Consider the following 26,760-nt stretch of genomic DNA (forward strand, 5'->3'; position numbering starts at 1 on the left):
ATATGCCTAATAAAAAAACACGCAGATCTTTTTTCTGTATTATCATTTCATACACATACTATCTATGACAAAGGATACCAAGAATGTAAGACCTGTCTGGAAACAAACTGTAAACATTGCTGTGGAAATGCCAATCACTAAGAAGGCAGGGCCTCCCTAATTATCAGTGGCCAGCATAGCTGAACTCAAGGCAGAAGGTAGCAGAAACAAGAGCAATCACCCTGCATAAGGAGAGAGAGCAGCAGTGAAAGTCCTACATGGATCATTGCATAGACCTGAAACCAAATTAAAGATGATACCAAGATTAAAGTAAAACACACCTTTTTAATTTAGACACTATTTTCTTATCCTAGAGTTCAGCTTTAGGTCTCATTCATACATTGACACTTTGCATACTCCAATGCTGCCCATGTGTAGCCGGGAGCGGACTACTGGTATTTGATATAGCAGACTTAATCTCCATTTCTACAGACTGTTCCTGTATCCTTCTAGTACTGGACTCAAATCATCTGCATCACGTTTCTGAGCCCATAGGAGAGCATCTTAGGCCATCGCTGAAGTGCTGAATTCCTTGCAGACAAAATCTCCCAGGAGACCACTCGCTCCAGAGGAGAATAATGGGAGAGGCTTTATAAGGATCCTCCAGGCAGGCCCACAGTCTCTTATTCCTGAGATCCATTGAGTGAGTACCTGCCTCGCCACCCAGCTGGGGTGATTGTGGCCTGCCATGGCAGCAGGTGTCACCGCTTCTCCTGCCTACGAGGACCGGCCATGCATCGCCATGCCAGACTCCCTGTGCCCCTGCTGATGATCAGGAGACAGCCCAGATTGGGATTATTGAATCCACCCAACCAATCTATCACATTCAGCTTCTGCTGACCAAAACACAGACCCTACATCGCTTCTTGTGTGTGTTTGTAGCCGTCTACAGGATCTGGTGAGCGGGCTCATGTCCAAATTGTCTCCAAACTAGCAGACATCATAACCTGGATTATGAAGGGAACTGACACATTGCTAAATTAAGCATTTCTCTGCTGATTGTTAATCCCTTTATGTTACTGAGGATCCCTTTGTTCACATCTGAGCTCCAACACTGCCGGTGAAGACAATCCTCAGGCCTAACATTAGGACTACTACCATTTTGTTTCCCTCAAGGGTAGTGACTGGTTCTAACATTACTCAATCTCTCAGTAGAATCAGAGTGTTTTAGGCCGGCCCCTTTCCCTTTAGTGGTAGAATAATCAGTTAAACAGTAATCTTGTTGCTAAGTGTTTATGTTGTTGTGCACATTGAAGTGTTACTGTCATACATTGTTATTGCCATTTGAAAACATATAAGTTTGCTCAAGAGTGCTCAATTCAACCTGGTTCTGGGGTTCTTCCCCAGGATTTGGCTGACTGACGCTCTTATACATTCCCCCTTCTATCAAATTATTACAAAGTACTGTTGAATTCAGTTTGCATTGTGCCTGTGTCTCATTTAAAGGGGTATACACCACGTCAGCACCTAGAGTGTCAGAAGGGCTGGGAAGTTCCAAGGGTCAAGGCAGCACAGGACAAGCAATACCAAGCAGCCCCCACGAGGGTGGCGCTACAAATATAGGTTAGGCTAGGGGAAATAATTCAGTTACCTGGTCTAAATTTTAACAAACATTAAAAAAAAAAAAAAAAAAGCCTGGAAAGCTACTCTTTATAAACCATTGTAAATTAAATGTATTCTCATCTTAAAGTGATTGTAAAGCCTTAAGGTTTTTCACCTTAATGCACAGAATACATTGAGTCTGATCCAGCGATGTGCATGAGTGCAGTGGCTCCAGCTGCTGTGGCTCTCCTTATTGGACAGATAAATAGCAGCAAGAGCCATTGGCTCCTGATGTCAATCAAAAGCTGTAACATGGGAGCAGAGCCGAGTCTCGCTGTCTTTGTCAATGGACGGGAGCAACCCAATGAAGAGGAGAGGTCTGGAGTGCCGGCGGAGACCCCAGAAGAAGAGGATCAGGGCTGCTCGGTGCAAAACAGAGCAGGTAAGTAAAGGCTTGTTTGTTATTTAAAAAAAATAAATAATCAAATGTTTACAAACACTTCATTTTTCTGTCTTAGGGTCCTTTCACACGGCCGCTCCGCTGCTTTCCGTGTGTCCGCAAATCATCCTATTTTTTTGCGGATGATTTGCGGACATAATGTAAGTGAATGGCACTGCGGGTGTCAGCGGAATACCATCCGCTGACACCCGATTTTCCTCCTGTCAGTTCTGTTCCGTTTTTATGAACGGAACAGAACCCTATTTTTCCTTCCGTGTAAAAAACGGAAAGGAAGGAAAATCGGATGTCAGCGGTGTCATCCGCTGACATCCGCAGTGCCATAGACATACATTATGTCCGCATATCATCCGCAAACGGATGGGATGATATGCGGCACACGGAGCGGATGACACAAATGTCATCCGCTCCGTGGAAAAAAAAAAAAAAAGTCCCGCAGCGGACCTTTCACACGGAGCGGCCGTGTGAAAGGAGCCTTAGAGCCCATTCACACTAGCGCGACTTGTCAGATGACTTGTCAGCCTGACAAGTCGCGCTCCCTCGCGGTCCATTGACCGCTACAGGACCCATTCTAATAGGAGCGACACAAGTCGCTCCGACTTAGAAAAAGGTCCTGTACTATTTCGGGACGACCTCGGAGCGACTTGCATAGACTTCCATTATATGAAGTCCCTGCAAGTCGCTCTCCCTGCAGTCGTGGTGCACTGTAATGCACAAGTCGCCCCCGAAGTAGTAAGGAGTCGTGTCGCCTCTATGTGAACTGGCTCTTAAAATTATTTTAGGTTGTGATTTAATTTGGCTTTAAGTGCCGGTTCACATCTGTGCGATGCGGGAACGCTGCTAATATGCAGCGGGATCCCGCATCGCATCCACATCCCTGGCAGTTCACACTGCCATATGCGATACGCAGGGGGTGTCAATTAAAAGTTAACGACACCCCCAGTTGCAATCGCATATCGCAGTGCAATCTGCAAGTTCGCACAGAATCGGATCGCACTACTGTAAACCACTATGCGATCCGATTCTGCTACCAATAAAAAAAAGCCTCATGTGCGAGTTTACTGCGGATGCGGTGCAAATTCAGCCATACAAAGTGTATGGTTGAAATTCGCACCGCACATGAGATCGCATGTAATTTAGGAGCAGTGCGCTCCGAATTACATGCGATCTCCGCAATTGCACAAATGTGAACCGGGGCTAAGACATTGTCACATTCATGAAACTTCTAGAGCAGCAGCATTGAATTAAAATGAACAGAGGACTGATCTAAAATTTTCTTAAAGCAGAGGTCCACATTGTATTTTTGTGTAATGACTGAGATCCTTCACATCACAGTCCCCCAACTCACATCACAATTTCCCCTTCACATTAGTGTCCTCTGCCCCCTTTATATCACCCCCACACAGCACTGCCCCCCTTCACTTCACCCCTGCACAGCACTCCCCCTATCACATCACCCCCCCAGCACTGCCCCTTTTTACATCAACACCCACAGCACTGCCTACTTTACATCACCCTCCACAGTGCTGCCTCCCTTCACATGACCCCCCCCCCACAGCACTGCCCTTCATCACATCACCCCCCCCCCACAGCACTTCTCCTTCATTTCACCCCCCCCCCAAAATGCATTGCCCCTTCACAACATCCCTCTACAACACTGCCTCCTTTCAGATTACACCCCCACAGCATAGCCCCCTTGCGCATCACCTCCCAGAGCACTGCTCCCCTTCACATCATCCCCCTTTTACGTCACCTCCCACATCACTGCCCCCTTTCACATCCCCCCCTCACAGCACTTCCCCCTTCACATCCCTTCACAACACTGCCCCCATGACAGCTCCCCCAGCACTGCCTTTTTCACATCTACCCCCTGAAAGCACTGCCCCCCTTCACATCATTCCCTGCCCCCTCCCACACACACAGCACTGCCTCCCTTCACATCACTCCTCTCCACAGTAGTGTCCTCTGTCCCCTTGAAATAACCCCTCCCCTCATCCTTCACAGCCATGTTCTCTGCCCCCTTTACGCTCTTACCTTACACAGAGGGGAAAGTGAAGGCAGGACAATTCTGGTGGGAGTGGAAGCTGCTGGGGTTTACATTTTAATATTAACCAGCTAGTGATTGGTTTCTAGGACTGCCCTGCATCATAGCAACCAGCCACCTGCTGGTTAGCTTAAAAAGTTAATTCAGGCAGCTCCCGGTCCCACCCTCAGTCCAGAACTGTTGTGCATTCCACTCTGTTCTGCTGTGATAATGACAGTGGCAGAGGCTAGGGAAAAAAAACAGGCTCCTAAATGGGGGGACTTAGTCTAGATCCGGACCGCAGTTCGCTATTTAATGATGTTTGTTCTAGAGATAACTAAGATACAAATAATTTTTACTTACTGCCAGGTTGATTCAGTATGGCTTGTCAAAGAGCTTTGAGGATATGCAATAAGCAAAAATCTTAGCTATTAAATTTTAGATTATTAGACAAAAGTTAATTACTGATTAGCTACTGAAGGTTACTACACTTTGCACATATCATTGCGCCACTTACTGAATAAGTTAGAAAGCAGGAACGCAGCACAAATACTGTGTTTTATTAAACTACATACCTTCATATTCCAATACATTTATTTTTACATTTATTTTATTTTTTTTATAATTTTTAAATATTGATGCTAATTGTATTTTCTATTCATACTTTGTATAACATGAAAAAAGGCACATTTTCTATTATCAGCACCAGTGTTTCTTTTTTTCTATGTTTTCAACGTGATGGTTAGGAGTTTGTAAAATATGGTAGCATAGTATCATACAAAGATGGAGGGCAGCATAGTTTACAAAGATCAAAGATGGTTTACAAAGATGGTGGATGCCTGTACAAGCACAAATTATTTAGCATAAGGCTACAGAAAATGGACCTCTTCGTTTGGCAGATGAATAACCTGAAACTGTTTCAATGGTCATGATTGTTGCATGCTTACAGGAGAGAACACTATTATAAGTTTGCAATTGCCACATCTTACAGCAAAAATGTTTGCACAGAGGGGCGTACTGTAGCTACCACCAGCATAGGAGGCTGTTGCTGAGCTTAGCTCACCCTAAGATACTCGCAATCTTGTGAGATCTTGCAGCCCATAAAACCACATTATCACATTTTACATGTATCTAAACTGATCTATTGTCTAGTCATGAGTAGAGACAAGCAGCAAACAGCTGCTTAATGGCTTAAAAACATTTCCAGCATAGACTGACGAGATGACAGCCAAAGCCCTCATCACACCAAAAACATCAGACCCTTATCCTAGAACAGGTAAACTCACAGGTCCTGAAAGTATGTAATACATCTCTTACTTCTTCAAAGTTGATGTAGTCCTCTTCCCACATGACCTGCAGAATATAAGGCAGAGGGTAAAAAAAAAAACAGAATACGCATTTTCTTCCCTGGAAGATTCCTTTTTCCCTATGTTCTTCAGATTGTAAACAACTGAGGAAAATGGTGGTTTTTGGCTCCAAAAAGCTGACAATCTGGAGAACTGTCCGTGGTAGAATAATATCCATATTATTATTTGACCCCTAGGGAAATCTGAGGGATAAAATCCTGGTACTTTATTTAAAATCACTGCAAAACACATTCCCTGATGTTGACTTCTCTATGGCATTCACTGTTACAAGGGTATACAGAGTACCTGAATTTCTTCACTGCTCCCGAATATGTTGTTGACTGGCTTTGTACTAAACAATGTCTCACCTGAGACCTCATTGGTTTGTCTGATTGGTAAAAGTCCAGTTACCCTATGTTTTGTTAACATGATATATCCTCAATACCATTTTCCACTTTCATCTGCTGACTAGAACTTTATTTCCAAACTACTATTGGGGACCCCTGTTGGGGGATCCAGTGTGTCCTAAGTGCTTACTTTCCTCCCTGAGTTATTTCACCTTGGGACTTTCTCTTCTACAACTACCTGACAATGTTTCTTTCTGGTCATCCTACAGGCCACAAATTCCTCCAGAATTACCTATGAACAATTGGTTTATAGCTAATTGTTGGCTAAGTGTTGTTCATGTTCTTTATTACTAGGTTGGGTAACCTTTATGGCAGCTCTCACATACTATTTTTTCACCCAGAGGTACACATATAGAGTATATACCCTTATAGGTTACACTACATACTCATGCAGGATGGCAAATAACACCTGTGTTTTTCTCTCTTGGATTATTAGAGGTATGGGTATCTTACCCGAATAAATGTTGGTCTTCACCTAAATTCAACAATCTAACGTTAAAATAATTTGTTAGAGGAGACACATCTTGTAATAGATAGTGTTAAAAATCCAACCATGGTTGTAGTGGCATAACAACTCCTATCAAACCTCATATTCCAGGAGTGTTTCCTCATTAGTTTATAAATCTAGTCGATGGGAATGCATCAAAATGATATGCAATTCAGAGGGCCACATTTTTTGTTTATGCCTCTATTTATTCTGTAACCTTTGTTAGCATAGGATTGTATAACCAACCTTTTGCCTTATTATATATTCTCCATGCTGCTATATCCTTTCTGGCCTGTATACTCTGTACATGTTATTATATTTAGTGTTGGACAGACAAAGCAGCTCTGCCCTTCCTTCTGTATGCTGCCCTACCATTCTTCAACAACTAGTTACAAAACCAGGCTGTAAAGAGCGTTGGAGATACTAATTTAAAGATACTAGGGCATTCTTGTGTTTCACCCATGGCAGAGAGGCATTATTCACCATTTTGGCTCATTCTGATAGGGCCTAAGGACTAAATCCTAGATCAGCTACAATTGTCCTTAGAAGCCCATAAAGACGCTGCCACTAAAAATGCCATTTGGGATGCACTGAAGTTATGTGTTAGGGTTTTCTTTATTAGAAAATCCTATCGCCAGGCCGATGAAGCCAAAGCCCGTGATGATGCTGAATATTTTCATAGCAAACTCCACTGAATTGAATTGCATGAATGAATGAATCAGGATCACATATATATATATATATATATATATATATATATATATATATATATATTACAGGTATATGACAAAACCAGAAAAATTCCCAGCTCAATTCACCAACCAGTCTGCTTACCATCCGAATTTACCTGTCTAACAGTGTGTGTTAACAACAGGGGTTTAGTCAGCACACATTTGCAGTCGCATGAATAAGCTGCAAGGCCACTTCACGGCACCCTGTATTATCTGCAGTTCTAACTCCTGTAAATCTATGAGAGTCTCCACAGTGGAAGCACATGCATTCTAATGGAGATATATATATATATTATACATTACACTGCCTTTACAGCCACATGAATTTTAATGGCATCCCAGTCTTGGTCCGTAGGGTTCAATATTGAGTTGGCCCACCCTTTGCAGCTATAACAGCTTCAACTCTTCTGGGAAGGCTGTCCACAAGGTTTAGGAGTGTGGCTATGGGAATGTTTAGCCATTCTTCCATAAGCGCATTTGTGAGGTCAGGCACTGATGTGGATGAAAAGGTCTGGCTCGCAGGCACCACTGTTTGGCCCAAGATGCCAAAAATGGATTACTATTCTATATGCCCACCTGAAGCCTAATATTCTGGTTAACTGCCTTATTTACTTAGTCTTCCCTATTTTAAGGGATATGAGGCAGGATTTCACCCATCTCCCCTTCTCTTTGTTAAAGCAATAGAGACTCCTGCCACTAACATCTGGCAAATGGGGTATTTTAAAAGCATTACCCCTGGGCAAACGCCTGAATAAATAGGCCTATATGTCAATGATTTAATATTACATCTGCATGATACGGGCCCCTCCTTATCCTTGGCCATTCAAACCATTGAAAATGTTGGTGAATACTTTGGCCCTAACACCTTACCAATGGTTGCTGGCCCAGTTAGGTAATATAGTGTATTTGTGTGCAATAAAATATCTTGATTTTTTTTAATTAAAATATTCATTTGCTAAACAGTTGTGCTAATACCATAAGACATCAAAATTGCACAAAAAAAAACAAAAACAAAAAAAAACAACACCATTTTATTTTGCAGGTCCCCTGCTTTTAGAAAATATATAATTTGTGTGGGTTTTAACAAACGTTTAGGCCTAAAATGTGCATTTTAATAACTATACAAAATATAAAAATAGCTCGGACAGTGAAAGGTTTAAATACTTGGAAACTTTAATTACAAATTACCCTTTCCAGGACATCACATAGAGCATTAGTCCACCAATGCAAACTTTAATGGGCTTAACTGCAGGTGTGGTCTAAGCTGCCCCCTGTTGCAGGCAGAATCAATCGAATTAAAATTATCCTTTTGAAAAAATAAATAAATAAATATATAAATATATATATATATTTATATATTTATACATATACTCAAATTATTTTCATCCTTTATATGGAGTACCACTAAGCCTAAATTAAAATGACAACTGAATTGAAAAATTATATTTTTATATTACTTGGCCGGAAAGCGAAAACCATTGATCTCATTGGTCCTCCCTGTATTTCCTTAGAACTCAGAAGCAAATTTAGCACATGTTCATGAGACCAAACAGTTAATGGTATTCCTGGAGGCCCCTACAAATGCTTTCTATGGGGGCACTTGTGCAGGCTAACTCCCGAGCCACCCTCTCTGCTTCTATTGGCATAAATAACGTGGCTTGGCTCGTACATCTTTGGAAAGTACTGGCATCTTCTCACTATAGATCCATCTCTGGCCCCATTTGTTCCCAAACAACTGATGATTACATATAGAAGAGCTTCCTCCTTGAGAGATAAGTTGGTCCACAGTGAGTTTAAAATAAAAGGAAGGGACAGATGTAGAACTGTAGGTACTTTTATATGCGGTAGTTGTACTTATTGTAAACACATGGACACAAGGGCTTGCATTACCTTGCTCAATGACAATAAGTTTAGGCCTAAACACTATGTGAACTGCAAAACTCCCGGCATGGTGTACCTGCTCACGTGCGAATGTGGGTGCTACTACGTCGGGAAAACTAAACTTGAATTCTGGAGAAGAATTTATCCGCATTTGGTAAGCATCAATAAAAGGGACCCTGAACTTCCCCTCGGGGGACATAGGGCCCTAGTTCATAGGGACTCTATACCAAGAGTGAAAATTTTGGCATTGGATCATATCCATTCAAACCTAAGAGGCAGTGATTTAAATAAATTCTTACTACAGAGATTAGATGGATATTCTACCTTGAGACCACATCGCCTCCTGGTTTGAATGAAGCTTTTAGCTTTAAATCATATCTGCCTGGCTTCTGATCAGGATCCTGTAAATTGCACCTTTAAAATATGAGAAGATACATTTTTCTAGTATCTATTTTCTATGTCTGTCCTTTTTTATAATGTAACCTAATTATACATAAAATGCACGGCAAGTCCTATGTAATCTTGTTTGCCCTATGTAGTTTAACATATACCCAAGTAAAAAGGATAACTCTGTTAACATGGTCCTTATATTGTCTATAGCAATTAGTATTAAACCATCTTTGGCAATCATTTTGATGTATTAAATGTACTGTATTTTCTTTCCTGCATTAAATGGTGAGACATAAGGGAAGCCCCTGAGCAGGCCGGGTGGTTCCGATTTGGAGCTTAGGTGGGCCTTTTTTTAGCAGGCCTATATGGATCGCATGTTTCTCATGAAATGTGTGGTCCTCGTCCTGTTTGCATCCCGATTTGCAATGCAGAAGATGTGGCCAATTATGCGCCGGTGGCGTGATGACACGGGACGCCACTCCACCCCTTAGGGGGCAGGCCAGCGCCATGCCCACACTCGCTGAGGGATCCTCTGTGGACGTGGCTGCTTACCAGGATGACAAGCATGTCCACTACACTAACTGCACTGTCCACTATACTAACGGCCACCTGATCTACATTACTAATTTACTTAAGTGGTCATTATCCCTTGTAGGTAAGGTATATAACCATCACATCTTAAGGTCAGTTTAGACTGCATGGAGCTGATGGTGGTTGTTGCTACTGAACAAACATTGATGTCATACAACAGACAGGTATGATTCTACTACATTAATACTCACTCTCTCCCTCAGTCCCTCAATATGGCTTTTGTTGAACCTAAGGGGGGAGGTTCACCTTGATAGTTGTTATTGCTCTTTCTGCAGCTTGTAAACCTGCTCTTGCGGGCAACAGAATGCAGAATATGTATTTACTATTTATTTTTGGAATATCTAGCTGATAGATCTATGGATCCTCTTTTTTCATGAGCCCATATATTACTTATTTTTCCACAGATGATATACCTGGCTGTTGGCCATTCGGGCTGTTTATCCGCTTCTGGGTACTTGTGATTGTAACTTTGTTCTCTCTGGGACTTACTGGTTCATGCTTACAAGAGTTTCCTGATCATGCATATCCATTCGACAGTAGCTATCTTGTATCCAGCTATGATGTGCAACGTAGATGTTGAACTTTGTAAGTATAATGCAGCCTATGTAATGTTTTTTTGACTGTGATACTATTACATTTCTTTGACATATCAACTATACAACAGAAGTTAGTCATAATTTTGTAACTAACAGCGTATATTTGTGCTTTAGAAAATACCAGTACCCACTGCTGCCTTTCTGAAGAAGGACAATATTAGTCCGCAACATGTTAGGTGTTTATATTAATGTCACTCGCCATACCTGTTTTTTTATGTAATGGGTGCTAGCTTTAGTTTATATCTCTCTTTATATCACTCTCCTAGATGGATGTAATGTTTGTATGTTTTTCTATATTTCTATAATATTTTTTCTATAATAAAAACAAATTTTTCTTACAAATCAGTCTGTCTTCAAAGTCCATCAGGGGTGTTGATGCAGTTTTCTGCTCACAATTGTTTCTTCCTAATAATATATTGGACATGACAGTCCTTTCCTAACACATACCAAGTTACCTCATATTAAATAGTTTCATGTTGTAACTTTCTGTATATTAATCTACAGATCAAAGGGATGAACTTCGATCCACAGATGAAGTCAGTTAAAGCAACCTGACAAGTGTAAAAATGTCTTTGTTTTTTTCCCTCTGTTGGGCCCCCTAGTAACCCATTATTTTACTCTAATTAGCCCTAATTAACTTATTTTTCTCCTTCTCTATTCGATTATAATTTTCCTAGTGATTTTTCTTTCTATTTTATTAACTAATATTTATACTTTATTTTCATTTTTGTTGGCTTTGTTTATTGTTATGTATTATTTTACACCTTTTACATTTATTTACCTGTATCACACTGAAAAAGTGCAAAATTGCACAAACTTACTTTACTTCATTTGTAAGTAACTTTGCAATGCTTTGAACCAAAATCATAATTTTAGTGTTGTTTTAAACACAATTTTTATGTGCAGTACTACTATTTAATTTAAACTAAGAATGCTAAAAAAAAAAGTGCCTTTTGTTTAGTATTATTATGTTTAATTGCCTAAGGGTTGCGGAAAAAAAAACATTGTTGCAGGACAATATTTACAAAACGAAAGCCTTGTTTGTCATTAAAAAAACAATATATGTATTAGGTTGCTATCTTAAGTAATGACAAAATTATCGGCAAATAAACAGGTTCATAGCAGGTATTAGAAAAATTGCCCTGGTCCATAAGGGGTAAACAGGTGTATGAGCTGAAGTGGTTAAGTACTAGCATGAGAGTTTTTTTTTTTTTTTTTTTGTTCATTTAGAATGCACCAACAGAACACTCAGCTTTGCAAATGAACACTATTAAAAAGGGCTGATTAGGCAAACTACAGATAATAACAGAGGATGGACATAAAAATACAGACTATCGTTCTGTAACAATTGTGTTAAATTATATGATAATATGAAAGTCTACTAAGGCATGGCAAAAAAAATTCAAAATCTATAACAGCTGGGGAGCCACAGGCTGACAATCTCACTCTTGATAGTACTGTAATGAACCCGTCATACAATATTCCTTTGTTGCAAGGAAATATGTACTTTTTTCAAGACCTCATTTATGTGTAGGCATGGCTAGGAGTCTTAATCCAACTTCAGATAGGTATTCTCAGACAACACTAATAGCTCCTTCAAATATTTCTCAGTTATGCTTCAGATAAGAGTGTTGAACACATAAATTCATTAGTGAGTAATAGAGCAACCTTGCATTATCTCTGTCTCTTTCCAGTGGATATTTTCCATAGAGTGCCAGGAGTCATATATCACACTCAGCGGCTGTGTCTCGTGAGCCAGTTAAAAGAAAGCGCAGAAAAACTACTGTTAACAAGGGAATAATTTCACAAGGCAAAAATTAATTATTAGTCACTCAGGAATGGTGGGAAAGGGCCACACAGACTGTGGGTACTCTCTTTCTCCACATTTCAGGAAATAGATAATCAAAAGTATATCACACGACAAAGTACAAGGACTCTTTATGATATAACAGTCTTTTCCTTCATGTATTACCTAATGTGCCATGTGGCTTATTTACTTTAACACATTAGGTACATTGTATTATGGAGAAAAACATGAAGGATGGCCCCAAGGGAACAGATCATTCTTTGGAAGTCAGCCTTACTCCTGGCAAAGTCAAGTCAACAGGGACCTTGAAATAAATTTAACCAAAAGAACAGACCATGGATCACTGAGCATGTGATAGAAGGCTTTCATGAGGAATTTAGCTTACCACACAGTGAAAATAAACCTTGAAAACAGCAGTCAATAGGCAAAATATTGACAGCTGTAAATAGCAATAACTTGTGAAAAAAAGTTTAACTGTATTTCCTTTATGCTTTATTACAGTAACTTTCCAAGTATACCATAATTGCCTAGTTTGTAAATTAGGGCAAATTGTTCTTATTATAGATCATGTATGCTACCTCACCTAGCTGATCACTCAGAATTTTTAAAAAATTTGTAGACTTGTTTTAGCAAAACAACAAGGAATGGTGAAGTAAGGGGTATGAAGAGTAAAAAATGAATGCATGGAGATCAGGATGTCACTGCCTGCCTCTCCACCTCATTTAATCAGTGAACGCTTTGCTTTCACTATAAAGATGTAAAACGTTCTCTGAATGGTGCCCATGCTAAGTCAGCAACCTCCTGTTGTTCACTTAGCAGCAGGGCTCAGCCTGGCATCAGTGCTACTACAGTGATTTCCATGGGAAATCTCCAGATATAACAAATGCACACTTACATTGGTCCAAGCTGGACCAATGTACCTATGCAAAAATATGGATACCCAAACTTCAGTCTTAAGATCAGAGGGAATATGTTTCCTAATAAAGGCCATAATATTAGTCACAGGGAGACTAATTTAGATAGTATGCATTCCGATAATATTGCATTTTAAATAGAATGCATTTTGAGCTATGTGCAGATGCGATATAGTGTGTTCTGGGTGTACAGAGCCACCTAGGGACTAACAAATTGGTTATATGGGGCCTGCTCATGGCAGTCATGCAGTGGATAGATTATTGCATTTGGGCTGATGCACCAATGTCACAAATCCTAACCTCAACCCAATCATCAGAAGTGGCTGGTCCGTATAACCTAAAGTCACTTCAGAAGGCAAAAACAGCAGATGAGGCAACTCCTCCAATGGTGTTATCAGCTGTCCACCAACAACAGGATAAAGCAATACTGTCTAAATGGTAAAGTTTGTTCTGTTTTTTTTTTTTTTTTTTTTTTCTGCCTTTTTTCATAGCAACTAGCCAACATTCTGTATGTCCTTTTTATTTCTTGCTTTTTTTTTTTAAATAATTTTTACATTTTTCTATTTAAAAATAAAAATTAAAAAGAGGTGGCTAAAACTGCTAAGCTAAGGAATCATAATCTTAGGTAGATTGGTACAGAATGCTCAAGGACAAGGATGAGTTTTAACAGGGTTCGGTGAACTTCAATGAAGTTCAGATGCCAAACCGAAGCCCCACTGAAATCAAAAGGAGTCAAATCTGTCAAATTAAAAATGCTTATTGGCTATCATGCAAGAGGGTGTCAAAAAATAGATTGTGAATGGTCACTGCCCTGGGTAACACATACCAATGCAAACAAATTAAAAAAATTAAAAAAGTTAAAGCAGCCAGGGGAAGTGATTTTTTAAATGATTAAAGTACTTAAATGAAACAACAAAAATGTGAAACAATAAAAATGCACAATTCCTTTAAACACAAATGCCTGTTGGGTGCTCTAATTTTGCTATGAATGTGTGCAGCTCTGTAATTTAAAGATAGTGCTGCAGCAGCACTGACATTTACAAAGGAAAAAAGTGTTTAAAATTGGCAGCAAAGAACAACAACAGCTATGTATATTAGGGGACATTTTGGAGGGGTCCATGTGCTGTTTTTTTATTTGTAAATGCAACTTTTGATGTAGCACATCCTACAGCAAGAATGAAAAAAAAAATCCATAAAGTCCACCCCAAAGCACATACCTAACCCCCTGCGCATGTTTTGGATTTTAAGGGGGATTGCCAAGCAAAAAAAAAAAAAAGGTGAGATCCCCTAAATATCCATACCACATCCTTAGGTTGCAGTGACCTGAGAGAGATTATATGGTGAATGGTGATCACAACTAAACAGCATTACAGATTTGCTTTGATGCTGATCAGTGACATACAGTTACAGTGACAATCAAACCTTAGATGCTGCAGTTGTCTTTCATGCACTCGATGGGCAGAAGCACTACTGACTTGCATCCAGGTTAAAAAAGTGATGTCACCTCAGTCACGATGGTGCTTACATTCATATGGGCTTAGTCTGCAAACAGCAGCTAGAAGGCAAATGGAGCAGAGCAGTAAAAGCAACCGAAGCAAGCTTTTCCATAAGCATTAAAGAGTGATACCATAAATAGCAGGTATTAATGTTTTTTATTTGTTTACTTCTTTTTTTCTCCCATAAGGCCATGTCACACTCATCAACTTGCCTTTGACAGGATAGCTAGAAAACTATTAATCAGCAGCATTTCACCCCTTTACTTGCCAAAATTTACCTGAATCTCACTCACCAGTGAGGAGGCAGGAAAAAAATAATACCTCACTGGCTCTCCTCTAAATTGGCCCTATTATGTGTATGTATGCATGTTAGGTAGGAACCTTAGATTGTAAAGTTCTTGAGTGCAAGGAATGATGTGAATGTACAATATGAAAAGTGCTGAGTAAATTGTCGGTGTTATATAAATATCTGTGATAATAATAATAATAATAAAACATTAAAAATGATCTGAACAAACACCTTGTTGGGTTAATGATATACACAGTGTCTTTGGATTCTATAGGAGCAGGGGAGTGGCATTTTAGTGATCCTGCCAATGGCAAGTTGCTGCTAGGATTAAAGGACCCTTAGGCAGTTTAGTGCTGTACATTGCCAATTTCACACTGCCTCATTTTATATATTGTAGTGTACATTCCCTATTACACAGCACCTCATTCTAAATGCTATGCTGTAAATTCCCAATAATACATCACCTTATTCTGTACCATGTGCTGTGCAACTTCTATTCTTTACTATCTCATTCTATACCATTCACAATCACAGTTCCACACTGGCTCTTTCAGTATGTTTTACTGTTCATTACCTATTCAACACTTCCTTGCTCTGTAAGCTGTACGTGTAGGCAATGATGACAGTTACTAATGTTTGTTTCTCAGGGGGATGTAGGTGGCCGCTTCTGTAAAATATTATGAAGCTTGCTTAGTCCACTTGGCAGATTTACCTATCGACTCATTGGAGGGTGAGGAAAGGCATGCAGTGTTGGTACTTCCTGAGGTGATTGTACAACTCTGGAAGAGGTTCTGGCCTGTTTGGAAAACCTATGGTGCTTTACTGGAAGAATTTTTTTAACACAAAATCAGCTTGAAATGAAGAACCCTTCTTAGTTTGCAGTGGCACTACAGGAACAGTGGAGTCAAATGCCCAAAAAATGGTCCTGGGTGTGTGGCAGTAGCTGATCCAGAAATTCTGTGAGAATTGTTTGAGTCTGGTGTCAGAAATGGGATTCTAAAGAGAGCTCTAAAAGATACAGTATGCTACGTGTTGATGCTAAGTTTACATTCAATGTAATATTGAAAGAGGCTAGTAAGTGGGGTCAAGTGGATGAGTTCTACTCCTCCGTGTCGATGAGTAAAACTGGTGTTGGTTCAGGCTTATCACTATTAGAGCATGTGGTCCACGATTTGAAAAATATTATGACTACAATGAGGGAGGAGATGTCATCCATTAGACAGGAATTACAGAGTGGGCCTTAAAGAGGTGCTAACCAAAGATCATCTGAAAACCATCAGTGGTATTGTGGACAACCAGGGCACCAAGCCAGAAATTAAAAACAAGGAGGTGCTGATTCCTTAAATAATAAACCTTTAAACTGAGCTTCACATGCCAGTGCAGAAGTCTGTGGGATATACAGTATCTCAAAAAAGTGAGTACACCTCTCGCATTTTTATAAATATTTTATTATATCTTTTCAAGTGACAACTCTGAAGAAATTACACTTTGCTACAATGTAAAGTAGTGAGTGTACAGCTTGTATAACAGTGTAAATTTGCTGTCCCTTCAAAATAACTCAACACACAGCCATTAATGTCTAAACCGCTGGCAACAAAAGTAAGTACACCCCTAAGTGAAAATGTCCAAATTGTGCCCAGTTATCTAGTTTTCCTCCCTGGTGTCATGTGACTCGTTAGTGTTACAAAGTCTCAGGTGTGAATGGGGAGCAGGTGTGTTAAATTTGGTGTTATCGTTCTCATTCTCTCATACTGGTCACTGGAAGTTCAACATGGCACCTCTTGGCAAAGATCTCTCTGAGGATCTGAAAAAAGAATTGTTGCTCTACATAAAGATGGCCTTGGCTATAAGAAGATTGCCAAGACACTGAAACGGAGATGCAGCACGGTGGCCAAGACCATACAGCGGTTTACCAGGACAGGTTCCACTCAGAACAGCCTAGCCATGGTCGACCAAAGAAGTTGAGTGCACATGCTCAGCGTCATATTCAGAGGTTGTTTTTGGGAAATAGTCGTATGAGTGCTGCCAGCATTGCTGCAGAGCTTGAAGGGGTTGGGGGTCAGCCTGTCAGTGCTCAGACCATATGCCACACACTGCCATCCCAGAAGGAAGCCTCTTCTAAAGATGATGCACAAGAAAGCCCACAAACAGTTTGCTGAAGACAAGCAGACTAAGGACATGGATTACTGTAACCATGTGTTGTGGTCTGATGAGACCAAAATAAACCTCTTTGGTTCAGATGCTGTCAAGCGTGTGTGGCGGCACCCAGGTGAGGAGTACAAAAACAAGTGTGTCTTGCCTAAAGTCAGGTACGGTGGTGGGAGTGTCATAGTCTGGGGCTGCATAAGTGCTGCTGGGGCTGGGGAGCTACAGTTCATTGAGGAAACCATGAAAGCCAACATGTACTGCGACCAGGCCCGTCTTTAACACTGATTGGACCCTGCGCAAGCAATTTATTGGTCCCCCCCCCCCAAGCTCCCACCATGCCACCATGCAATTTTGCTCTCCACCTGCTCTGAGAGATACAATAAATAGCAGCTAAACTCAAAATCAATTTACTGCAGCAGATAAGGCAGCGATTGCAATTGGTTTTCAAATGTTACAGCATATCATAGCTTACTGCACATCATTACCGCTCACTGATTGTTTGCTACAGCTTACTGCATATCATTACCGCTAACTGATTGGTTGCTAGAGCTTACTCCATATCATTACTGCTCACCCACTGGTTGCTAGAAGTTACTGCACATCATTACCGCTCACCCATTGGTTGTTATATGTTACTGCACATCCTTACTGCTCACTGAACGGTTGCTAGAGGTTACTGCACATCATTACCGCTCACCCATGGATTGCTAGAGGTTACTGCACATCATTATTGCTCACCCATTTGTTGCTAGAGGTTATTGCACATCATTACTGCTCACCCATTGGTTGCTTGACGTTACTGCATATCATTACTGCTCACTGATTGGTTGCTAGTGGTCACTGCACATCATTACTGCAAACTGATTGGCTGCTAGAGAATACTGCATAATATTACCACTCACTGATTGGTTGCTAGAGGTTACTGCATAATATTACTGCTGATTGGTTGCTTGAGTTTACTGTACATCATTACTGCTCACTGGTTGCTAGCGGTTACTGCACATCATTACTGTAAACTGATTGGCTGCTAGAGATTACTGCATATTATTACAACTCACTGATTGGTTGCTAAAGGTTACAACATATCAGTACTGCTGATTGGTGGCTAGAGGTTACTGTAATCATTACTGCTAACTAATTGGTTCCTAGATAGAATATGCTCCCCTTGCTGGAGTAGAAGTTTTCCCTTGCAGCAGAATGTATTAGGTGGCAGAAAAGATGGGGTTAATGAAGCCGACCATGAAAACATTTACAACAGTACTGTCAATGAGCATAGCAAGCAGAGAGGCAGATAAGTGATAATTTAGTGGCTAAAGCAGTGAAAGATCAATACAGCAGGGCAAACTAGCTCATTCAAATTGGTATTCACAAAACATGCCATCTGTCCGCTCATCCATGCCGGCCGACTGATCAGTGTTATGTACAAGCGGGGCTAGTAATGTGAAAAGCAAGCAGAGGGGCAGAGAAAGGTGATGAAAAGCCAAGCACACATACTCATTCAGATGTAACTCCTGCTGCCCACCGACTTTCTGCTCCTCCATGCTGCCTATGTCATTGCCTCCTCATAGCTATCCTCTCTCACTCCTCTGGCTGATTCCACTGCTTGTCAGTATGTCTCTCCACTCAGGCCAGCTTGCGCTGTCAGCCAAGGACACTGCCGCTTACTAATTTCCTTTCCCTGCAGCTGCACTATGAAACAGGGATGAATTGTTAGGATGTTGGGCCCCTCAACATTAACAGGGCCCTGGGCAGGTGCCCCATTTTCCCTGCCTTAAATAAGGCATTATTTCAACATGATAATGACCCCAAACACACCTCCAAGAAGACCACTGCCTTGCTAAAGGAGCTGAGGGTAAAGGTGATGCACTGGCCAAGCAAGTCTCCAGACCTAAAACCTATTGAGCATCTGTGGGGCATCCTCAAATGAAAGTTGGAGGAGCGCGAGGTCTCTAACATCCACCAGCTCTGTAATGTTGTCATGGAGGAGTGGAAGAGGACTCCAGTGGCAACCTGTGAAGCTCTGGTAAACTCCATGCCCAAGAAAGTTAAGGCAGTGCTGGAAAATAATGGTGGCCACACAAAATATTGACACTTTGGGCCCGATTTGGACATTTCCACTTAGGGGTATACTCACTTTTGTTGCCTGCAGTTTAGACATTAATGGCTGTGTGTTGAGTTATTTTGAGGGGACAGTAAATTTACACTGTTATACAAGCTGTACACTCACTAATTAACATTGTAGCAAAGTGTAATTTCTTCAGTGTTGTCACATGAAATAATATAAAAAAAATATTTACAAAAATGTGAGGGGTGTACTCACTTTTGTGAGATACTGTACATCCCTTGACCCCAACACTATAACTATACAAAGGTTTGCAGTCACTTCCAGTGCCTAAGAGGTCCTATGGGGTGTAAAGCAGAAAAAGACAATGGTAATTCCAGGGTGGATGCATCCCTCTTCAGAGAGGGTAATCTGAATTGGTACTACAAAAACAAACAAAAAAGAGAGGCACACACACCTAGTGCATTACCAAAATACATTTATTTAAATATTAAAGTTATTTAAAATGGGTACTAACAAAGTAGCAACTGTCAATTAGCCATAGAACCATGCAATGCTATGCAGTGTGGACACACATGTGCTGTTCACATCAAGGTGTATAGAGCTGATGTGTTACAGTGGGCGCACCCCCTTCCACAGAGCTAGGATACCCCAACACTATAACTAATTGATTGGCAGCATTCTGTCCCATGAAGACTATGAACAGTGATGGTCAACCTGTACATTACTTGTTGGATACTTGCCCTGTGGTCTCCACCATAGACAAAAAGTATTATGAACAAGTGTTTAAACAGTCGAGGAAATTAATTATCTCATAGGTTGCACTGAAGGCCAGTAACAACATGCCCATACCTACATATACTGTGGAAGAGAATAGGGCCCAAATTTTGGACCAAGGTAGTCAAATCCCCCACTCAAAAAGTAGGGGTTATACAGACAGGAAGTAGACCAACATGAAGATCAATGGACTTTATTGATTCAACTAAATTCCAAACATAACAAGCATCAAGGACAAACAAACAGGAACAATTGACGCGTTTCACAAATTAAATTAGCTTTATCAGGGGTTATACAGACACCCATACATCAAACCAGTAAACTGCACCCACTACAATAGGTTGTCTTAGCAATAAAACTGGGATTGTAATAGGGGCTGCATTGGGCTACAGTGCTGGTAGCGGTAACTTAAGAGAGAAGTATGGTTTTTAATGTTTTTACCTAGGTGGATGCAGCATCGGTCCGATGCTGCATCTGTCCCCCGACACCTCTACACTGAGAACCAAGCTATCGAACACCGCTGATTGCTCAGTTCTGACAGCTTCCTGAGCAGAGAGCTGCTGAATGTTAGTCAGCACCTCCCTGCTCTGCCTTATCCTCGCTCATTGGAGCGCTGAGCTGGGGAAGGGCGGCTCACTGAGGTACTGAGTCGAGTGTCGAGTGTCAGTCCAGGCACCTGGCGGATCCTGACTTCCACTGCCGTGATGACGCAGTGCCTGGACTGACATCTGTAACGTCAGCAGAGAGCAGAAATCAGCCCACTCTAAGATGAAAGCGGGTCACAGGAGTGCAAAATGAATCTAGGGACATGCAAGCTTGCCAGCTTTACTCACTCTTTTTATCATAACCTTGGCCATTCAAATACAAATGTGGATGTGGTGTCACAATTCCCTCTGGAAAAAATACAACTAGATGTGGATGAATATTTAGAAGGCACTGAAATTCCCCTTCTACAGATAATCTTGCCCCAGTTTAATCACAGGTGCTAACAGCCAAAACTAGTAATCCATCTCCTGTCTCAGAAATGTATTCATTGTCTAAATGGGTTAAACAGCAGAGTCAAGATCCAGCTATTAGAGAGTGTGGCCAGTAGATAGCCCCATTCTTAAAGCTGCATTGTTTGTTCCCACCTACACAATCGGAAAACAGAAGGTGGAAGCGCTGCACATCAGAACTCTGCAAAAAAGTGACCGTGAAGATTTGGCTTAAGCTTAAGCTCCTCCTGACTAGACTCCTCTGACAAACTTAGTCTCACTTATGGGGCTTAATCATAAAGATCTTTATGCACAGCTCTGGGGATGACACTAAAAGATCTCGCGAGACTAACACAAAATAAAACTCTTTTTAGATCTCTCATTCATCAATTTGTTAGGTCTCGGACCCTAGTTGACAGCACTTAACACATAATGATTTGGCAAATTCTTTTTAATTGCAAGGACTGTACAAAGTTCAAGTTAAAATCAGTGTTGTATGGAAGAAAATTTTAGCTGGATTAGTAGCTGGATCTAACAGTTGGATTATTTACAGTAAAAGTGGTTAAAGTATATCTAAAGTGTTTTGGGTGGAGTGGGGAAAGGTCAAAACCCCTGTCATATTATTATTGGTATCTGCATCCCTTCTAGAAAGATACGCCTTCAATATTTACCCTAATGGCTATTGTTATAGAAATTTAAAATGAGGGAAATTACAAAATTCTTGTTGTCACCAGGACAGGAAGAGAGGAAAGCTTGCAAATAAGGACACATTCATTTCAAATTTTTATTATAGGATTTTTTTGATTCAGAGAATTGAGTGGGCTGTCCTCGTGGAGTCAAAATCTATATTTTTTTGGTTTGTGCGGCAAAATTGGCAACAGATGCCCAGGGAGTGTGTATTGCCTTCTTCTGGACGAAAACTGCAGGAGTTGTACACTTCTTGGGATCTTTTTTTCAGCCTAACTATGTACGTAAGTAACAAATGTCCTTTTGTTTTATTAGCACTTTAGCATTGTTTAGATTGCAGCTTATGCTTAATTTTCCTATAAATATTTTCTTTAGTCAGTTTCATTTTCTCTTATTAAGAGCTTTATTTATGAGTACAATCAATAGGAAAATGACTAATTCTTGTTTTTTGAGGTGACCAGTCATCTAAGTTTACTTCTTTTAATTTCAAGAAAACGAAACTGTTTTCTATAGCCATGTGTTTTAAATTTCAATATAGTCATCTTAGACTTCCTTATTTGATTGTCAAATTGACATCTTAGTAGGTTGTTGTGCAAACACAGATTTTAGTAAATGATATTTTAAACTCCATAAAAATAAAAGTTTTTCTGTATCAGTCAGCAGTGCATGGTTTATTAAAAACCAAGTAATAATGATAATAAGAAGTAACATACTGCATACCTCATGGAAATTTATCATGATATCTAAGTGAGTACCAAGTTTAAATTGAACAATGCAAACAATACAAGTCTATATCGCATGTGCCGTTGTGGTTTGATCCTTGGTCATTATAGCAGCAGCACAGAAATGGTTATTAATTAGATGAATGACCAACTTCCTGTTCTGCATTCCCAACCACAACCCAGTACTTCCTCTAATGGAGCACACCCGCATAATAAGTAGTGCAAAATATTTATAGGGACTTTTAGATATGCTCCCCAGGAAAGTTTTAGCTCAGCAACAAGATGATAATATTTTCACATTAAACCATAATATTTATTATTACAAAGGTTTTTTTTAAAACAAACTGTTTACAGATAAAAAGTTATGGAGTGAAAAATACAGGTAAAAAAGGTTGGACATCCCAACAATATGTTGTCTGGTAGTCTATGCGTTTCATGGATTTTCCACTTCCTTAGGACTCAGGACATGCCTTTTTAAAAAAGGATAACATTAATCCATGTATAAAAGTAAGTAAATACAGAATTGCACATTTAAACCATCAATAAAATACACTGGATCGTTAAGAAAAAGAAAAGCAATTAAAAATAAAAATAAATTCTTTAATTTCTTTAATTCAAAAAAACAAAATAAAATCAACAGCCACCATAAAATAGTTAAAAGAAAAAAGAAATCCACACACACACACACACCAATGCCCCACAAAACAGAAACACACAAAACACATAAACAACACCTGTGCTAACCCTCTTCATTCTTACTTAGAGCCAACCTAAAGCAGCCCATAGAGGATTATTTATTTTTTTTCATCTAACCTCCCGTTGTGTCTTTGTATTCTGACAGCAGGGAGCTTACATGTTGTCAGAATATACTGATCGAGTGGGAAAAATCCACCGGAGAAGCTTTAGAGATGCCAATTAAATTGGTAGATCGACTTATCTACAACCACCCTGCCCATAGATGGATTGAAATACTGCCAGTCACTGAACTGGCTGAATTTTGATCCATTTATAACCATTTTAACAAAGTAAACATGGCCCCCAGATGGACACTCAGGACTCTCAGGGATGGATGGATCAATTGTATAAATGAAGAATAATAGGTGATAACAAATTACTGCAAGCCCATAAAATGCCAAACAAAAAATAATCTCATCAAGCAGTAGTAAAAGGTCCAAGCTAAAGTAATTACTTTTGATTATTAAAATTGTATCTACTGTAATAGGCATATGCAACCAAACCAGCCAAACATCAGTGTAAAAACACAAAAATCATATAATAACCAGTCACGTCAATTATGTTTTCTTTAATGCAATAAATCTATTGCCATGCCTTGCCTTCTGAGCTTCCACATAGGCCCAGGGTGGGGTGCCATTGTGTGTTTTTATTTCTCCTCACTATTTTGAGGTGGACAGTTTTTTTGAAAATTAAAGAAATCATGTTTATTTTCTCTTCTTTTTCTTTTTATTATTGATCCAGTGTATTATAGGTTGTATTGATGGTTTCATGTTGTTATTCCGTATTTACTTACCTCTATAGATTGCTTGTTATCTTGAGGATTTATGAGAAGACATATTCTGAGCCCTGAGGAAGCAAAATATCTGCGAAACGTGTTGTCTATTAGAAAACTTTTTTAGTACGTTGCACCTTCTTACATGTATTTTGCATTCCATTGTTTTTTTTTTTATCTGTAATCAGTTAATATATTTTTTTTTGCAATAATAAAAAAATGGCTTTTGTATGAAAATATTACTTTCTTGTTGCTGAGTTAATACTTTCCTGGGGTGCATATCTTAAAGTCCCAATAAATATTTTTCACCACTGTTTTGTTCATGTTTGTTATGGGGTGACTCCAAATTTACTTTGTTTTATTTACACCCACATATTCCCCCTCTCATCCCACAATGCCATGCTCTTTGCCTAAGCAACCTATGCTTGAGTCATAACACTAGTTTCTAACCATAAGTAGCTACCATTTTCCACAAAGTCTATATTTGTATAAGGTATCGTAACAGCATTGTGGCAGCAGACTAGGTCAGCATGCCAGAAAATTAAAAGTTACAGTTAATATTGCATGGAAGGTTTTCTGCTATACAACTGCTGGTTTACTCTGGGTTTCATAAACTTTACAGGTGAACTATAATACCGAGATGTAGTGGGAGACTAGTTATAATACAGTCGTTTTTTTTGGAGTGTAGCTATGGCCTTCCTGTTGTTTTGTGCAGTTTTAATGATTAAGTGCACCTACAAAGCAATAAAAGACAACTGTATATTAATTTTGTGATTGCTATTTATCTGTGTATCACCCTCTATGTGTGTGCTAGTGTATATAGTTAACTGTTAGTGTAGGTAAATTGGTTTGGCTGAGAGCCAGGCCTGCATTGAATCTGGATGAAGGTTTAGTGACTCAGGGAGTCTGGATGACTCATCCTGACAGCTCTTCTGGTGCCTCCCCCTATTCACTGGAACATTGGAGAATGTTCTAGAAATGGTGGGTTGAAGCCCTGTCATGCATATTTATAAGGGCTCCAGCCAATTCACATCAAATGGGCTGGTAGGGGGCAGACTCACCTTATAAGTAGGTATGAGTCATGCTAGCAGGGGCAGTCAGGTGGAGATGAAGTGCTGAGCAGGCTGTCTGTGGCCCTTGGGGGGAGGGTGACTTCAGGCCTGGGGCTCGGGTTCTGAAGGGACCCTTTACAGCACACAGAGGAATCCTTCCTGGAGGCATGGGAGCAAGGAAAGGACAGCGGGAGCAGGCCAGCACATCTGGGAGATCTCCTGAGAAGTCACCCTGGTGGGCTGGTGAGTGTTCAGTATGAGAGGACTGTGGAGAGAGTGTCAGTCTGGAGGACTCTGGAGAAGCTATCCAATAGAGCTAGTGAAAGGGGCAGCTGCAGCCAGGTCGGTTGGCAGTGCCTGAAGAGGTGATGCTTGGCTCACTTACCATGGGAGGAAGTGCTGAAAATGTGTTAGCCGTATGACTCCAACGTTCTAATAGTATAGGGGCTGCAAATCCCTGCCTGCAATGGGTCATTGCTACAAATCCTTTTAGAGTGACACAGCTGGGAGTCCTGCAAGCAAGTGTGAGCTGCAGGAAGCAGAGGAGTGTATATAAACTGTATATAGGAAAAGTTGTCCCTGAAGTTGTTCGGAAGTCAAGTGGGCATCCTATAATTTTCCAATCCCTATCCAAGTTCAGTCCGTCAATAAAACAAACAAAAAAACAAAGTACCGGACTGTTCTGGAGTGACTGTGAAAATTCAGTGTGCCTGGCTGTGCAGGGTTGGGGATCCCTTTCTACTTGCGGCTCCTTGGGGGGATGCTACAACTGTTTACCCAGGTGGTTGAAGGGTAAACTATTGTGTATTGTCTATATCTTCTATATGTGTTGTTGATGTTGAATTTGTCTTAATATAATAATTGATACTGTCTACATAATGTATATAATAATGATTACTGCACATATTTTTTTTTCTTATATTTTAGTTTCAATTTCATTCGTTAGACAATACACTTGAAATCCTTTCTTAACAGCTGTGAGAGCAGGATATGAAGCATTTATTTCAAAGTAATTATAATACATTCTCCAAACTAGAAGGTATTGCACATGATCAGGTTCAATTCTACATAGAATCATTGTGAAATGTGTTCCTATAGATAGAATGCAGCATGTGTATAAAATGAGCACAAATAGCAATACATGTGCATATTTATCATGATAGTATGCTATAGCATATCACCTAGCATGGTATTTTAAGATATGATAAGATAATAAATAACATGCTGTGACATGGTGCTCAATATCATCAAAATCAAATTTACAAAATTATATCATAATTAATTTAAGCTAATTTTAAACACATCAATTAATCCACGCCTTTTAAAAATGCACAAAAAAAAAGAAATCTGCATTTTTCCAATGCCTAATAACAAGTAAACCCAATTTGCTATATGGAAAGACCTCGGCTAAATTTAATTTTTGTATTTTTTTTTTTTCTTCTAATTTTTTTCTCAGTCTTTACTGTGGCAGTCTGGAAAACATTGTACTAAAGCTGCTAGAATAATTTTTAGATGATTTTGTTGCACCTAAAGAATGTTGAAATGAAGGGAAAATATAAACAGTAGCTGTAGGATGCTGGCTGAGCAGATACCTTTAAAGATAGAAAGTGTCTGTAAATTCTTTAAATGTATAGGCTCCTGTTAATGTTGACATTACTCGCTACATGATTGCCATTAAATCCTGTTGAGAGTGATGACAGATGACAAGGCATTGAGTATTACATTGCTACTACACTGTAGGACATCTTAAGACTCGCACTTTGCAACATATCTTGTGACAGAACTACATGGTACTATACACTGTGATAGCATACTCTGGACTAAAGCAATTATGA

The sequence above is a fragment of the Pelophylax lessonae genome, assembly GCF_965119305.1.
Source record: "Pelophylax lessonae genome assembly, chromosome: 3".
NCBI classification, from domain to species: domain Eukaryota; kingdom Metazoa; phylum Chordata; class Amphibia; order Anura; family Ranidae; genus Pelophylax; species Pelophylax lessonae.